This window comes from Apis cerana, linkage group LG8, assembly GCF_029169275.1.
Source record: "Apis cerana isolate GH-2021 linkage group LG8, AcerK_1.0, whole genome shotgun sequence".
NCBI lineage: Eukaryota > Metazoa > Arthropoda > Insecta > Hymenoptera > Apidae > Apis > Apis cerana.
This window is the reverse complement of record NC_083859.1, coordinates 3,917,566-3,935,962: the sequence shown is the minus strand read 5'-3', so window position 1 is coordinate 3,935,962 and position 18,397 is coordinate 3,917,566. Positions and strand designations below refer to the sequence as shown.

Genomic DNA, 18,397 nt, shown 5'->3' with positions numbered 1-18,397 from the left:
AATCGACGAAATATGTTAGTTTTATTACAGAACACTAATACCACCACCTATGTTAGTTTTATTACAGAACACTAATACCACCTTCTATCTATTTCTATCTTTCCCCCTCTCTCTCTCTCTCTCTCTCTCTCTCTGCACCATCGCCATTCAATTTAGAAAATAAGATTTCGCTTACGAACAATACGTATTATCCGGTTTATCAGTTTTAATTATATTCATCTTTGTTCAACACCTCCCTCCCCCCTTTCCTTTCATCTGAAACTATGTGAAATTATCTTAGGCCAAAGCTCTCTTTCGTAATCGCTTTGTCAAATGTATTTTATTCGATAAGGGGCGGAATTCAATCGAACAGATTTCAGATTTCATTCTATTTAATATTTAGTTCGAATTTTTTTTTAAATGGGAAATGGAAATGGAGATTGAATGGAAGTTAAATTCCTTCTAAAAATTAAGAAATTTAAGTAACGATCATCATCCTTCATGAAATAAAATTATATATATATAAATTTGTGTATGTTATTTAATAATGTTTGAATTAAATTTCGAAATTTAACTTCGTCGCCATTTCGTATTTACTTAGAAACTTGTCGAGACATGCTTGGAATATTGAATCTAGAATATTATATTTACTACATCTCTCTCTCTTGTGTGTTGTTCATATTTAAATACCTTGAGATTATCGTTTATCAAATTTAAATCAGTTTTTTTAAATTTTTCCAAGTCTGGGAAATTTCCAAATTATCCGACAACATTTTTAAATAAAATGACGGCTTAAAACGGGATAAATATTTATTGGATATTTTAAATATTATTCAATCGCTTTCCCCCGCCCAGCACCGAGATTTCGAATGAAAATTACACGTGCATAATTGCACGAGATAAACGAAATAGAAAAAGTAGTTTAAACGATGAGAAAAAAAAAAATACCACGACCATCAATCGCAACGATTAAAACAAAGACTGTACTCAAATTAACAGGATACTTCCCACATTTTCAAAATGAATTACGCATTTTTTGAACGCAAATTAGAAAGCTACTGGAAAAATGGAGGGAGAGGAATAAATCATATACGTATTATTTATGAAAAAAAAAATAGCGTGAAGTAATGACGAAGTATTTGCGATTTCATGACTTTGCAATCGATATCTGGATATCTGTCGTTTGAAAAAAAGGCAGGCAAGGTCGGCGAAGGTGATGATTGCAAAATGACGCTTGCACGGTTCCCGGGTTCGATTATCGAATCAGCTCGCTTGCGATCTCGACCTTGCATGCGAAACGAGGAAAAGAAGGGACGATCGATTTAAAATTTCTTCTATCCATTACTTTTTTCCCTTTTCCCCCGCCTTTTCCCCGCCTTGTTCATGCTCTTTATTTTCAACTAACTTTTTTAGTCACGCATTCTTGAACCATTACTCGCACATTATTTTTACAATGAAAAATAGAGAAATCGAAATTACCGTTCAAAAATCAAAGAAATATCGATTATCAAGTATCCACTTGGTCAATTCCAAGCGAATTTCAGAACTGCGAAGGCGAATCGATTAATAACAATTTCAATTTCTTCGCTCAATTTTTCCCTCCCCCCTGGTTTACAAAAGAAGAAGAAAATTGTCCCGAGTAAAAAGAAAAATAATAAATAAATAAAATCCTCCTCCACGCCCACTAATCGATTCCACGAAACGTGAAACTCTTGCGAATCTTGCGAGCGCGACGCGTGATTCGCGGAGAGTACTATGAAATCATTTCATAGGGGAAATGGCTCTCCGGGGACAAAGCGGAGGGAAAGCAGAGGTAGTGATTCGTCATACGTCTCGGTGTGGCCGGATCGTGAAATATCGCGTGGCACGGCAGTCGCTCAAGGTGGCGTGCGCAAATGTAGATGCACCTGCAGTTAATATCGGCAGGTGTGCGGGCATGCACGCGAATGTACGTAAATACTGATCCGCTAGAATGCAGCTGTGTGTTTTTAAAACGAGACCGCGAATGGAGGAGAACACACGCGGACCGAGCGTAGCCCGGAAGTGTTAGATCGGTGTTCCGTTTAAATCATGGCCGATCTCGAACAGACCGTGACTTGGCCCCAATCGAACCGTGAAATGTGAAACAGCCTGTTGGGAACCGCGAATTTTTTTTTTCTTTTTTTTTTCCAGTTTTTGACCGTGGATGGATGTATAAAGTGTTTTCGAAACGGTTGAAACTTTTGTTCCCCTCTCTTGTTCCTTTTCTTTTCTTTCTTTCTTTTTGAGATACTTGTTTAGATAGTTTGGATTTATAGTGAGCTTTAATCCGCGTTTATAATTCTTTTTGTGCTCGATGGTGCGTGCATATATGTATCTATGTGAAATTAATTTCAATGTTTTTTTTTTTGAATGAGTTTTAATAAAGTGTTTCTAAAATAAATTGGCGTTATTTTAATTAAATCGTGGCATGGATCGTATTCGGTTCAATCTAGGCGCGAAGTCTAATGTTAGTTTCAAACTTGTAAAATTATTAACTCGAAATGTAAATTAGCATAATTGTTACAGTTGAATGAACAGTTAAGTTTGAGTAATTATTAAAAAAAGAAGAAAAAAATGTCACGTCGAAATTAACAGTTTTCACATTGCATTGATTATACAAATGTAATTATTGATTATCAAGGAATGCATGCATAATGGACTATCATTCTTTTTTTTTTTATCATATGAGAATGTTTTTCGTATTATTTTATTTTACAATCACGAAATTTCTCATTTTATACTTTTCTTTAATTTAATATTTCGAGACAAGATTCCGTAACCCACTTACAGAAGAGGATTATATTATTATTCTTACATGATGAGGAATTGCATAATTGAATTATAATTAGAATAGTAGGGCAGAGTAACAAATCAAGAAGTCGGAGAAGAGAACGAAATAAGTAGGGTAAAGTATTCTGCTTGTACTTTTTTTATTTACAATCGATTGTTAAGTGGAAATTAATATTCGAGAAAGAGAGTGAAATCGTTAAAGGAATTTCTTTAAGAGGAGCGTAATAATGTTGTTTTAATTTCTAGAACACGTTCAACGAGTTTTACTAATGACTTTCATGGGTCACTGATGACCTATGCAAGATTGGACTGACCTGACATAATCCGCCTACTTTATATTTCCTCTGGTTATTTGGAAAATGACCTTCAATGACTTTTAAATAACCTTTACCAATCCCCTTCAAAGTTAATGCTATCCATTACAAAAGAGAACAGAAGTGAACAGAATTTAGAAGATGAAAAGACTGATTTGTTGAACCGAAGATGATCTTCGACACGTTAGAGTTGAAAAGGATTTAAAAGATTAACTTTTTATTGAATGATGATGATTTTCAATGATTAATATTAATCCTATTCTATTTTTTTATAAAGCTTCAAATTTCAAGAATGATAAAAAGAATCATAAGAGAATGGAAATAATTATCAAGTTCATTAAAAAAATGTATTCAAAAATCGACGAACTTGACTGATTATTCGATATTGACTCTGTTTTATTTATCTTTTAAAACTATTACAGAAGAGATAAAAAAAAGAAGAAGAAGAAAAATAGAATTATTTTTCAAAAATTGTAAAATACATTAAAAGATTAAAAGATAATTGAAAAGAATTTTGTACAATCTCGACTGTTTTTATTTCATCGTTCTTGAAACTTCAATTACGATAGAAGAATAACAGAAAAGAGAGATTAAAAAAGTTTGAAATATCAACAAATTCCTTAAAAACTTAAATGAAACTGATGCTTTGATCAATCTTGTACGATCGAGTCCATTTTATCAATTCTAGAAACTAGAATTCCAAGAATTCTAAAAAAAAAAAAAACATTAGAAAAAAATAGAAAACTTATCTTATCTATCTTTAAAGAATTTATAGATATCAAAAAATTAAATAAAAGATTAACTAAAGAAAAAAAACAAAAACGATGTTCAACAGATTTTGAACAACTTATGTCGAACAAATTATAATCCTATCTTTCTTTTAGGTTAACAATTTCACAAATTGTATCACATAGAAACGAGGAATTACAAAACAACGTTTAAAGAATATTAAAAATCAAGGAAAAATGAAATTTAACGTCCTTGAAGCTTGGAAATCACACGTTAAAATCTGCGTAACTTCACGAATGGAACGCCACCAGTAGTGCTTTCACTTCTCTACCTCTCTCTGCTCAACTTTCGCGTAACGATCCTTCCTTTTTTTCTTTCTTTTCCCTCATTTACTTGATTACGTGAACACGGTGAAATTTCGTCAAACATACATGTAAGTATACCACTGAAAGAGCCTTCATGTTCCAGAAAATCACAACGTACCTTTTGTTTTCTCTCTCGTTCACGTGAAAAACAAACGAGACGATTTCGATGCAAAGCGCGACACGAGGGTACAGAGTACGGATTTTGTTAATTGTGTAAAAATGTATTACGTATCGGTTTACCGTGTAAACTCGCGGGAATACCTTGCAAAATTTTCCTCGTTCGAAGTTGGAGAGAGAAAAAAAAGTATTCTCGTATTTCCACTCGTGTATACGTTGTATCGACAGGGTTGAAAACAGGGTTATTATATCGATTTTTATTCGTAACCTTTTCACGCTACGGTATTCTTAGAATTGAATTTTTTTTTTTCCGTACAGATTGAAACTCTTTTGCTAATACTGAGAGAGAGAGAGAAAAAAAAGAAGAACATACGTTACAATGCGTATAAATAGAGATAATTTTATGTATGATTTTTATTATAGAGGATTTATAAACGTATGTTTAGCAATTAATTATACGTTCTCAAAATAGAAATGTTCTCAAACGTTACAAACGTTATATAGAATAAGAGGTCGATGTGAAATAAAAACGTACGTGTAATTTTCGATATTCTATACAGATGGCGCAACGAGAGAATTAAAGTATAAATTATATTTTATATATATCACAAATTCAAGTTCCGAAATATGGGACAATCAATTGACGAAATTTATTTAGAAGATTTTTACTAATTCTTCTTTTTTTTTCCAGATATAAAATGTTTCTATTCGAATTAATATAATCTACATATACATATATACGCTAATTATCATCAGGATACGCGTATCCGCAATACAAAAATAATAGAAGAACTCGAGAATTTTTATTCACTGTATACGCCATCGCGTGGCAACAGATGTTTGCCAGGGCTGTTTAAATAATAAGTCTTATACGATTATACGATAAAACGTACAAATATTATTCTATTTTTAACATTATTTGATGCGTGGTGTAAAATAAAACTTTTGACAAGGAAATGAATTAAAAAACAAATTTTCCTTTCAGATGGATCGAATTATCGAATTAAGAAGAGAGGATGGGGAAAAGGAGCATTTATAAAGAGAGAGGATATTTCAATTAAAAGTAACAAGCATCTCCATACTTTTTAAATAACGAAATGCACGTTTAAAACGTTTTTGTTCTCGAATCGTATTTCCACACGTGTGTCAATAATAAAATCGTGTCGCGCGTGCTCGTGTCGAGGGCGCGATAAATCGATCGAATTTTCGCCTCAAAGTTAAAAGGGTTTCCACGTGAAATTAACACGCGGGGGTCCTTCGCGAGCGTCCCCGGCCCTGACTGCCAGCCGAGAATCCATGTCAAGGTAGTAGAAGCAACCACGAGCAAACTCGAGTACCGTCCACGCGCCTCCCTCAATCTGGATTACTGTTCATGGATTCGAACGCGTCTTCGACCACTTGCTAAACGCGCTCTTCACACTTTTCGTCAAACGTCACCAAGGATATATACGTGGCGATAATTAAAGATATCTTAAACATATTCCAGATAAATGCAATTTAAATGTCTCGAATTTACGTATGCGTTTACCTATCAATTTTAATGGGATAACAAAAACGTAAAGGATAGATTTTTAAAATTTAAAACAATTTTTTTTTTAAGATTGAATAACAGAAGGAGAAAAATTCTAAGTGATGATGAACAACCAAGTGTTGATCCGTCCTCTTTCTTATATTATAACATAATACCCATTACCATGGATGAATGATTTTAAGGAAATTCTGTTTCGAAAGGACAGGAAAGTCCACTTTGAAACCATGATGTAACGTATTGCATGATTAAGGAAAAAGCTTTACCCGATTAAGATCTAAAGCGATCTGGAAAAAAAAAATTTCAGAGGGGAAAGACGATGGAGGAAAGATTTCTCGGCCTCTTTCTATATTTAGACCCTCCTCTCGATTTTAATTTCGGAATATCGTCTCGATGTGAGGAATTCAGCCGTCTCCTAAACCTCTAAATCGAGACGTTTAACGCAATCATTCTCTCTTACTCGCGATTGAATCGTGCACCGTCGTATTTATCGTTCGAAAAAAAAGATAATTGATTGAAAAATTAATCTTCTTCCCTTCTAACCACTTCCTCTTTTGTTTGGAAAGGATTTTTCGACGGAACAGAAAAAAAAAAGAAAAATAGAGAGATGCAGAAATACAGAGCACAGGGGGAGGGAGAAAGAGAGGACAAGAGAGAAACAGACCTTTATAGAAAAGTAAAAGGTGAAACACAGAACTACAAAAAAAGAAAAGACACTACTTTTCACGCGCAAACGAGTATTTCGAGTTTTATCGTTAACTTTCAACGCGACACGAGGCTCCTGGTATTAAACAAATAAATAATTATTTATCATATCGACGCTTTCTTTTTTAATGAAAAAATTGTATTTTTAAAATCGTCGATCGTTTTTTCATTTATTAATATCATTACGCCTCGCATTGCCACGAACGCGATTAATTCTTTACATATTATCTGGCGTGCTCGTGTCGTATCTACAATGCAAATTTTCTAAAACTGGAATAATTAGAAATATAAATAACTTTAACTCGAGGAAATAATAATAATAATAATAATAATAATATTTTGTAAATTTTAAAGAGGATAGTGAACGAGTAAAAATAGAAGGAGCGATAAGTAAATGAATATCGATCCGCGTAACGTAAGAAAAATAAATGTCCCGTTATCACGCGAAATTCGCGAGGTACGAAGAGGATACGAAACTACTACTACTACTACTATTATTACTATCGAAAGATACGTGAAAGTTACGAGAGCGCGTGGAAACCAACACCACGATGCATCTTCAAAGGGTGCATGCGAAGTTGAAGGTGAAGGGTAGTCGGCCAACGCAGTCCCAACGCCATTAAAACACTTTCACAAAGGTGATTTATGATTCCATCGGTTGAAGTCTGTTCACCCCGCGCGGTGAGCACACAAAATGGATAGCGCATTCACCGTTTTAATATGCATATAGGTATTGTTAGTAGGTTCCTTGACCACGCGTGTCTCTCCAACGAATCGAAGAGTCTGCAGGAAATCTATATCACTGTCATCGGATATCTTGGTGAACGTACAAGCTGATTAATTCAAATGTAAAATTACCGAGAATACAACTGGGAAATGTATATCGGGTATATCGGGTTTAAATTTATTTCTTTACTTTATTCGTGAATTGATTAGATTTTGGAAGAGAAAGGTTTTCTTAAATTGATATTTATCCTTGGATTATATCCTTTGATTGAAATTCTAAAAAATATCGAGAATTAATTTCTAAGAATTAATTCATCCTCTCCCCGCTGCTTTTAATTTGAAATAAAATTATTTCTAAAAAACATTATAATTGAGCCAAGGGGTTTTATATTGAAAGAAATTTCTTTTTTCTTCTTTTATCCCTTCCTCTTTCTTCTCATCATCGTCATCAGCAACATCAGTTGTTAAATAACAGTGTGTCGCTTATCGTTTAGCAACTATTTCACGCGAAATGGTGCTTATCACCGTGTTGTGTATTTACAAATAGCCGAATCAAATTTTAGATACACGATAGGAACGATAACAAGTTTGTCACACGTTTCAGTTCTCATGGTGAAACTTGTGAAGCATCATTGAAAATAAATTGAATCGCGCCAAAGGTTTTTATCACTGGAACGTAAGTGAATGGTGGCGATGATACTTTCCTTTTTTTTTTTTTTCCCTTTGTATTTTTACGTTCGAAATTTAATTTTCACGTTGCACTAAATAATATAATTGAAATCCATTTTTAGGTAAAGGAGAAATTTTCGTAGATATATTATTTTGTACTCGCTCGTTTTGTTAATCAAAATCGATGGTATAAATGTTCGTGACGAGAATGATCTTCTTCTTTCTATCTCTTCTTTTTTTATTCAGAATTTACAAATAGCAGTTTAAGATAAACCAAAAGAACGATAGCTTATATTTATTTTACACATGTAATCGTTCTTTTTTTCTCTCTTTTTTTTTCCTTTCTTTCAAAATTTATTCCAAATTTTTTAATACACTAATTTTCATTTGATCATTAAGATCAAAGACGATTTTGATTTAAAAAAAGTGACACGTGTCGTTTCATTCTTACAATATGTCGTATATATCTTTTCAAGTTCATCAAGGAAAAATGTGGAACATTCCTTTTTTTTTCTTAATCACTGTATTTCTTTTTTTTTTATTCAGAAACGATAATAAGACTCGTGATACGAATGACGTAGATATTCAAAGTGTTGTCATTTGAAATGAGAACGAAACGATGCAAGCCATACGTAAAAGCATGTAATTACATTTTCATATTCAAATCAAAGATCAAAAAAATAATAATGATATAACCGTAACATGATAATAAAACTCGTTTATACTTCTTTAAAAATATAATTAAAAAAATTCAATTTATTTTGTAAAGAAAATATGTTATGTTCTATAAAAATATAATTAGATTAGTTGAGAAATTAGTTTTAAAAATACAACTAGATTAATTATACTATTCAAATGAGTCATTCGCACGTAGAATATAATTAACCTAATTTTTTTATCAATCATTTAAAATCCACTCTAATTTCTAAGAAGATATATATTTGTATATAAATTTTTTTTATCTTCTCATCAATATAAATTTTCAAATCCTATTAGAAATCAAAAGTTGAAGAATAACGTGTGAAATTTTGGATAAAGGTTTAAAATAATACAAGCAGAGAGAAGAAAAGGAAATTATTCAAACTCGAATACGAATGTCATAAATAAATAATTATTTTACCACAACTAATATCTCAATAAGCTCGATTATTAGCCACGCTAATGGAAAAAAACCTGAAATCAGCCTTCTTTAACAAGACACAGTTGCAAGCATATTGCTGTGTATTATCATCGATCGTTTAATATCTGTTTAGAAATAAGCGTATCGTCCCGTTGTTCCTTGACAATAGTCGTCCCACTGTGCCGCATATAAATCAGAGAAGGGAATATATCGCGTGATATTAAGTGCACGTGTAGTTGGCTTTCGTCTGGCGAAAGAAAGTAGTCGATCCCGTTACGAAATAGCGAGTGAATGCCGACTATCTGGGTCAGACAAAAGCGGAACTTCCGCGACTATGCTCGAGGGCTGTCGAATCGTTTAACCTGGGAATCGCGTAAAAATTGATCGTATCTTGGTGCCGTTCTAAATATTTTCACTGTATCACCGTATATTAAAAAAAAAATTGATAAGAAATTCCAGTTAAAACCCGATTAGAGTCTTGGTTAAAGAAGCAATCCATCGTTGTACAAAAGTAGAGGATATGTGAATTGGATATCGAGCAGATCGAATTGCGAATAAATTGTAAAAAGGAAAGTTTTTTTCTCGTTGAAATTATCGACAAGAGATAAGAGAAGAACAAGTGACACGTGAACATTTTTGAATTTTTTATCCTCCTCATCGACAACAATTACAATTCCTTAATGTTTTCTTCGTATATTTATTCTTCGAGAAAAAATATGAATTCTTATAACATTTTTATAATAGAATAAATTTCCTTATTGATAATTTCCTTATTGAACCGTTTTGAGTGAATAAAAATTAAGAGATCGTAAAATATATATATAAACAATTAACTTTGTAGATACGTATTTTTAATAATATACTTTTAATCTTTCGTCCTATTATATTGACAAGAGAATTTCTATTTATATATAAGGTAATTATCCTTTTTAGAAACAATTATTGAGGAAGTACCGTATTGTTCGATCGTTTATCTGCAAGTGACCGTGGCTTTACGACAAACGAAGGTTTTTCGACAATTTTTAAGAGGCCGGAACATAAAATGGCCGTGTACGCTCTGCTTGCAGTGGCACAACCGTTATTTGATACGGTACTGTGCCTTACGTTACACGCATTCCTCCGTTTGCCTCGTCGTCGCCAGGTAAATCGTGCACGTGTAACTCCACACGTGCCTCCTCCAGTGGTGTTTCGCCATACGCACGCAACTATTACCTTGATTAATTAAAATAATATAATGAAAATGTAATGACTGATCGGGACACGCCGATGCAAGTTATTTTGCAAACCATTTTCTTACAAAGAGAAAACAATATGAATAATATCATAGTATAGGTTATGATCGATATTCGAATAAAAGGATATATACGCAATGTATTATTTTAATTATTATTCATCCGTTGAAAGATGCTTTAGAAATTTAAAAAAAAAAAAAGAAAGACGGAGAGAGAGAGAGAGAGAGAGAGAGAGAGATTGGTTGGAAATGAAAACTAAGTAGGTCACCACGGTGGCCACGCGACACGAAACGTACCGGTAACATTATGAAATAGTCTCCAATATTAATGAAATCGACCGTGAGTCACCAATGACCTACACGGCAAAAATATTTCCATTCTTATGTAGTGGAATATTTATAATGAAAAATCAATAATAAAAATGAAAATATATATAAAAAAAAAAATATCTGTATCTGTTAATTGAATATTTCATACTTCAATCATAGCTCCATCATTGATGTCGCCAATAACTTTCGCGACAGAAGGAATATCCATTTTTAATAATAGTACGAAAAATAGAAAAAAATTGAAGAAAATGATAAAAAGTACTGCACGAACGCTTCCAAATAATTATGGTAAAAATTTTCGAAAACAAACAATATTACTCGATTAGAAGATTATTCTCCTCTTTAACAATCCCCTCTCCCCGGCACCAATTCTATTACCATCGTTCATGCCACTAACAACTCAGTCGATAATAACACTTCTATTCCCTGTAAGCGATATATCCTTCCCGACGATTAAAAGTAAAAATATCGAATAAACACTTTTTCACGTCCCCCCTCGTTAAAACGATAATCGATACATGCTAACGAATTCGAAATACCAATCTGCGTTTTCATCTTTCATCGGCAAAATCCCTGCACATACGCTTCGAAGGGGGGGAAAAAAAGGAAAAAGAAAGGAAGGGAACGCGGGAAAAACGTAATAGACTCGGTGTATAAAACTCGGTCTGATATTTTACAGGGGGAGGGGATGGCGTCGACGGGCTACACGGACGCGCGCAACTGGTACGCGATACGACAAAGAAGCTTTTCGACATGTAATTCCCCGTAAGCGAGCACGCTCTCAACGGGGAAAACACACCGAAGGATAAATAACTCGTTCCAAGGCAAGTTCGCCGCCGAGTCTAAATATAAATTCGCAACAAATCAATATCAACGCACACGGACGCCACTGTGTGGATTCGATGGGCATTTAGCGGATATGCAGACATATTCTCAAATGCACACGTTCAGGGAACGTGATCGCGGAGAATCTTTTTCCGCAACCGTTGCACGGACTCTTCGACGAGAGTCTTTTTTGTGGAATCGCTTAAGGTATAATTACGAGGAGGTTAAAACGCGGGGAATGGATGTAATACGATATCTGACTTACTCCAAGTGACGCGAAGGGTTTGGACCTTTTACCATTTTCTTTTTTTCTCTTTCCAATTTAATTCCTATCCCTCTTTTCTTCTTCTTCTTCTTTTGCATCGAAATTGGAATAATACGATAACTGTAGTTTTAAAAATAATTTGTATAACGTCGATGATAAAATACGGATATGCGATTACGTTTGTACAATATTTTTGTTACAACTTATAAAATAATAAAAACAACGGATGAGCTTGTTTTACGAGAATAAGAATATTCTTTTTTTAAAGAGAATCTCTGATTAAGATTAGATAAGATTGACGAATTAAAAATGCCAAACACGAATTCTTTAAAATCTTTCCATTTTTCGAAAAGGTTAATGCAAGTATGTATAAATAGTTATAATCGTTTATAAATTCGTGCGTTCGGATAATTATACAGAATATATCAGATATTGTTAAGTATCGTGTATAATTGATTAAGATCAAGAATCTTTTTTCATATATTCACGAATTCTATCTTTTTAGACAAAACAAGTAAGTAGCGATATTGCATATATACATTTTATAGACCGTTCATTCGCAAAAAATATTATTCCTTCTCTTTTCAAATTTCCCATCCGTCCTACAGAATGGCGACTAAAGTATCTACTGATCTTAAATATTTGTGCAGCTGTATAAATATTTTCACTACTTGCAAAAACACGAAAGTACAACCAAAGCGATTTCTTTTTCTTTCTTTTTTTTTTTTTTTTTTTTAAGCGACTCGTTAAAAATTGATACGAGGATCAGAAGATTGGAAGAGAACGTCACGTAAACCATAAAAGTTGCTAAACAAACGAAAAATAAACTAACTCGTCGATAGGTCGGTTTTAATCAAGTTTTGCGCGCGTAAAAAGCGGGTGAAAGAGGGGGAATGAGGAGCAAAAAAAAAAAAAAAAAAAAAAGAGAACGATCGTGCAAACATTTATCGTAATAATCGTCTTCGATGGCCATTTACTATTGCCGCGTAAACATGTTCATGCAGATTCGCTTGCGCAAAAACCAGATTACGTAAGATCGTTTGCATTAAAGAATTTATTGTTGCCGTTTTGTACTGACGAATCGAATCGTAGAACAATCGATCGAAAGGGGAATATTTTCGTATCCTTATCCTTGTTTCAAACTCGCCAATATATGAGATTCTCTCTCTCTCTTTCTCTCTCTCAATTTGATTTGATTGTCTCGCTTTCAAAAATATATAACTTTTCAAAAATTTTGTTTATTTCGATACAAGGGTCTCCAATATTGAATTTTCTACGAAAATTTATTTCTTTACGCGAAAAGTATAATCCCTGTCCCAGTTTATGCGTTCCAATTTGTTTTCGTGTATTTTTTGAGCAAAGAGCAACAAAAAGTTTTTTAAATTAAATTCTCGATATTTTTTTTTTTTTTTTTTTACCCCCTGAAATTTATATCGATAGAATCGTAATTCTTGAAAAAGAATCAATAATATTTTATGCATTTTCGTATACGTTTCGAAATTCTTTTTAACAGAATAAAAGAATTTTTCACTCGCTATTTATTCGATATTGATCACAAACCAATTTTTCTTATTTCTGAAGAAGATTCCTTATCGAAGATTGGAAAGATACGTCGTAAATTAAAAAGTTGAAAAGAATAATAAATTTTCAGGAAAGAGGAGCGACGCAACATCGTAGATTTCATAAAGGATTCATTATCGAAAATTGGAAAGATATAAGTAAATTAAAATATGCGACCTGCGATATTCCTTCTTTTCTCTCTCTCTCTCGAAAATTTACGAGCTTTTACTAAAGAAACTGAAGGAAAACCATCCTCAAGAAAAATTATAAATCAAGTTTCCACGAAACAAGATGAATCACATTGATCAAGATTTCAACTAAGTTCATGTTCACGTTCCTTGAATTCGAATACGCGAGCATTTTGGCTGAATGACAAAAATGGCAATTAAAAAACAGATGATCTTTCCAACGAATCTTTCGAATAGATGAATTCTATCTTCAAAAAAAAAAAAACGCAGATCAGCGACTTATGTTCGACCAAATTATTATTCGATCGATCAAGTCACTTTTGAAGCAACCATAATATTTCCACTCAATTATTTCGATTACAAATTTTGATCGACGACAAATAAAAGGATTATTTGCATATCATGGAAAATCTCGGAGGATGCAATAGCCGAATTAAAAACGAAAGTCGAGGATCTTTAACCCATTAATGTTAGGCTCCAACTGATTAATATTGCCCGAGACTTCCGTCTTGCCCTTTTGGAAGTATTCCAACGTTGCGCCAGCACTGCAGCTAAAGTTCATCGTGGATTTAACGGAAGCATTGATACCGAACACTACACTTGGTGTATCCTTACAAGCATACTCGATCCATCTGCAATGCTGGTGAAATGTTGGAACACTTTACTCGATACTACACTAACATCGTATCAATTTTTACGGCGTTTGAGCGGCCGGTGGAGAAAATCCATTGCTCATAAATATATAATCAAAGAAATTCTGTGTAAAAAACTATAACCGTAACCCCTATTCTGTTCGTCATCTAACGAATAAATTAAAAATAAACTCACATTAAAAAGAAAATTCGTATAATAATAATAATAGTAAAAATTCTCAAATTCCCAAAACGATTCCAACCAAGTCATCGTGATACACCAAACTGGTGTAAAACTTCAAAGTTGGGAGAGGAACTGTTTCACCAGAAATCATGAAACAGACTCCGAAGAAACTGGGTCGCTGAAGCGTTCTAATAGTCAGAGATCTCGTTCACCAAGGAACGAGGGATCTTCATTAAATATACCTAAGAGCTAGACACAAGGGGCAGCCTTGATAATCTGTATCTCGCGATCGAAAACTTAATATTTTCCTCGATCGTTTCGACCAGTGGCGGTCCGAAAAGATCGTATTAATTAATAAAACATGGATTCCCTCTTACGAGGATCTTTATCTTTATATTTATTATTCGTTGGCCGTTTCGTTATTGGATATACACATCGGAAAAAAGAGACGGAAAGAAAGAAGAAGAGAAAAAAGAAAAGGAATGTGTAAGAGGGAAGGAGCAGGGTACACGTGTCGATTTTTCCAAATCGATTTAACCTCGTTTAAACGAAATTTACAGTTTCAATAAGAAGAATAAGAGAGAAATTAAAAATTTCGAAAAAAAGAGGAAAAGAAACGAAAGAAGCGAAATCGATCGATTTGCGAATCCGAATCCCCCCCTTCCACTGCCTCAGGCTAATCATATTCTTCGATAATATTTGCAATTTTTAAAACGAGACGTGTGAAAACAAGGAATCATCGATCTCAGCGCGAGGAAGAGGAGATGGAAATGTTATCGAAAAGGCAAAAAGCTTTCGTCGAAGATTAGTCAATGTTACACAACGTCCACGATCAATCGTTCTTCTACGTGCACGTGTACCCGCCACGGTACCCTGCTGCTCGTCTCTACTTCTCTCCTACGTATTCCTTTTCTTTTTTTTCTTCTTCTTTCTTTCTTTCTTTTTTTCTCAATATGTACATCCAATAACGAAACGAATAATTTACCAAGTATAATTGCAACTGGGTGTGCAAGCTAATTCTGTGATATAATGCTCGCGTGTATTACATGCGGCTAACAGGTGTGTATAACTGTCATCTCTGCTCGATTACGGATATTATATATTTTATGAAGATTAAAAAGAATTTTATGGATATTATGAAGGGGAGAGGAAAAAACAAAATGTGAGAACGTCCGGAGAAAAGAGTATCGAGTATCAAGTATCAAGGTCAAATAGAGGACGATGTGATCCATTCCTTCACCCATGATGAGTTTTCTATTTCTTTGAGAAGTATCGAGATTAATCTCCGATCCATTTCCGTTTTTTTCCCTCTTGGAATCAAATTCGAGGGAGTTTTTTATCGTTAACAAGTAAGAAGATAAGTAACGAAAATTTTATTCTGCAATTCCCAAAAATAGTAAGTGAACTTGGCTCGTTCTCAACTACTGATACAGCTCGTATAATGATCGCGAAATAAATAATTCTGAATAAAATTCAAAGACTGATTGGGAATTATCTTCTCTCTCTCTCTCTCTCTCTCTTTCTCTGGGAATAACAACGAGTTTGAATCGAGTAATCACGAAATCATTTTATGATACATGAATGAAAACGGAAGAAAGAAAAAGATATATGTGTACAGAAAGAAAGAGAGAGAAGAACGCGAAATCGACAGATTCGTTATTTCATCTTTTCCAGTTGTCCAGACTTGACCATTCGATACGTTATACGTTCCAGGCCGTGGTCCAATATATTTCCACCGCAAACAGCAGCATTGTCGGCCACCATTACCCGGAAATATCTATAAATTTATTACGAGACCCGTGGAAATGCATCCGCAACGCGGCTACGAACAAAGCAGAGAGTTATTTATCACTCTCGATTCAAGAGAATTGCGATTCTTGGATTCACTTGCTATCTGAGAATGTCTTTTCATAATTTTTTTAAGAATGGAATATTATTTGTTGTTAATCGTTAATACTCTTGGATAATACTTTTTGAATACCTCGATTGCCGTTGTTTCATCTATATCGTTCAGAGGGTAATTAAATAGAAATGTTAATAAATTGATCCCCCTATTATTACCCTAGCAATCTTTTCAGAATTTTCGAAGGAAATTCGGGAAATTTGTAAGTCAGATTCTTCAGAAACTCACAGAGATCTAAATCGATAAAGTTGATGCAGTAAGTATAAAATATCATTACACGAATAATATACCGTGTAATAATAAACGTTGGTATTTTAGGTTTCCCAGAAACATAATTTCGACATTTGAAGTTCGTATTCGCGAGCAATTAATAGTTAAATGATGACAGAACTCGAAGAATTTGAAAGATTTGTACGATCCAATGTGTTGTAGTTTGGTTACGATTGTTTTATGCTTTGATTAGTAAATGGATATAATTCCTGATTCGGGCATAGAATACCTGGAAGCCTTGAGGTAGTAACGATAACCCTCGAATAGCCTACGTGTACCGATCACATTGAACGAACAATAATGAGCCGAGAGGTATCGAAAGTTATAAAATCATTGCGAACGATTATTTCTGTGGAGAAATAAAAAAGGTTTATCATGTATGACCTAACGATAGCAATTGCAGATTAAAGAGTGTGTAATGGCAAAAGGAAAACCATAACAAATTCGCAAAATCGTTTCTATCTGTTTGAAGATTGGACGTATTTAGATTAAACGATCAATATCTATTAAAATTTAGATAAGAATAAATAAAAGTTAATGTGGTTGAATAAAAAAACAAAAAATGGCGAAAGGTTGAAAATTATCAAAATTATTTCTTCCTAATAGATGATCTAAAAAAAAAAAAAAACATAAAAACATTAAACAGAAGATATGTAAATAAATGTAAAACGGAAGGTCAGCTATATATAATTTTTCAAATTCGATCAAGTATGAGGTTATCAAATAAGATACTCAAGGAGGTATGTTATCTAAGAAAAACGTGAAAAAAAAATCCCTTTGCCCATATTCCTTTCCTCACGATGTAAATTATAATATATGAATTCGTATTATAGAAATTCGTTGGATCGGTTACAACTACTGTTCACTATTTCTTTGTTTTTTTTTTTTTTTTATGATAACTGTACAATATCGGTGTTATACCAGTAATCTACGTGGCACAAGGTCATAGATGTCCAAGGACGGCGTGTTGCTTTAAAAAAGAATGCAATATTTTTTTTTCCTACGTATAGCAAGCATTTTAGAAACCACTTTTTTTTAAACTTTCAATACGCGAGATATTGAATTTATGTTGAAAAAATTTAGAAGATAACAAGGAGGATTTTTCATGGTCGAAAAAAAAAAAAAAAACATCGAAGAAATCGTTGGATCTTTTGCTCTAAATGATATCGTATCAAGGCAGACGAATGATTATCGATTTAATTCTTAATGGGATTTTAATGATCGTAAAATTCAAGAAAACATAATTGAGAAGAGAGAAAGAAAATAATTCGAGGTTATAAACTTTGTTTCTTTATTTCTAGAATTTATTTGTGCCGTTAATAAACTACGTTTTGTAATTGTACGAAGTTCACTTTATCGAACGTCGAGCTGAGTTGTTAAAATTAATTACTGTACAATTAAAAAAATATGCGACTCTGGTTGAAAAATTTCAATAATATTAAAGTAACATTTAAATCTCGACATAAATAATCAATTAAAACATTTTTATATTTATATTCTCCCTCTTTTTTTTACATTATTAAAAAGAAAAAATTATTTTATACTACGTATAAAATGTTATTACTTCGAGTAATGTATACACATTAAACTTGATAGACTTTGAACGTTTGTATAAGACTATATAACCGACCTTAGAAACTTATTATATCAAAGTCAATGAACTCGAAATAGTTTACATATCTTCTTGAAAAAAAAAGGAAAACAGAGATAAAAAGAGAGAAAAGAAAAATAAACATTCTATTCAAAAAAAAAAAAAGAAAAAAAAAACAAAAGTCATCCTAAACTATTTCAAAGAATATTTACTTCAACAATATTTACTTCAATCGTGAGAAATGAGAATACATATATCCACGAACAATTGTCAGAGCAATAAATTTTAAATACGTGGAATACGTTCAAAAATTTCTTATCAAAAATCAGATTTAAATAGCTAAAAGAATTCGACC

At 33.0% G+C, this 18,397-nt stretch overlaps 1 protein-coding gene and 1 long non-coding RNA gene across 16 annotated transcripts in view; one reads left to right on the top strand and one right to left on the bottom strand.

The window, feature by feature from the left end:
• Positions 1-18,397, bottom strand: part of LOC107995302 (ribosomal protein S6 kinase alpha-5) — a 42,049-nt gene that overhangs the window by 8,245 nt on the left and 15,407 nt on the right. The window lies entirely within an intron of this gene.
• On the top strand, positions 1,018-10,433 carry LOC107995305 (uncharacterized). 9 transcript variants are annotated; one of them, XR_009830837.1, is made up of 4 exons: positions 1,018-2,905; positions 3,037-4,185; positions 4,302-5,204; positions 5,301-10,433. It is a non-coding gene; the product is annotated as an uncharacterized LOC107995305 (long non-coding RNA). The 9 variants fall into 9 exon arrangements; XR_009830834.1 differs by having other exon boundaries at positions 3,037-5,204; XR_009830835.1 differs by having other exon boundaries at positions 1,018-4,266; positions 5,007-5,204.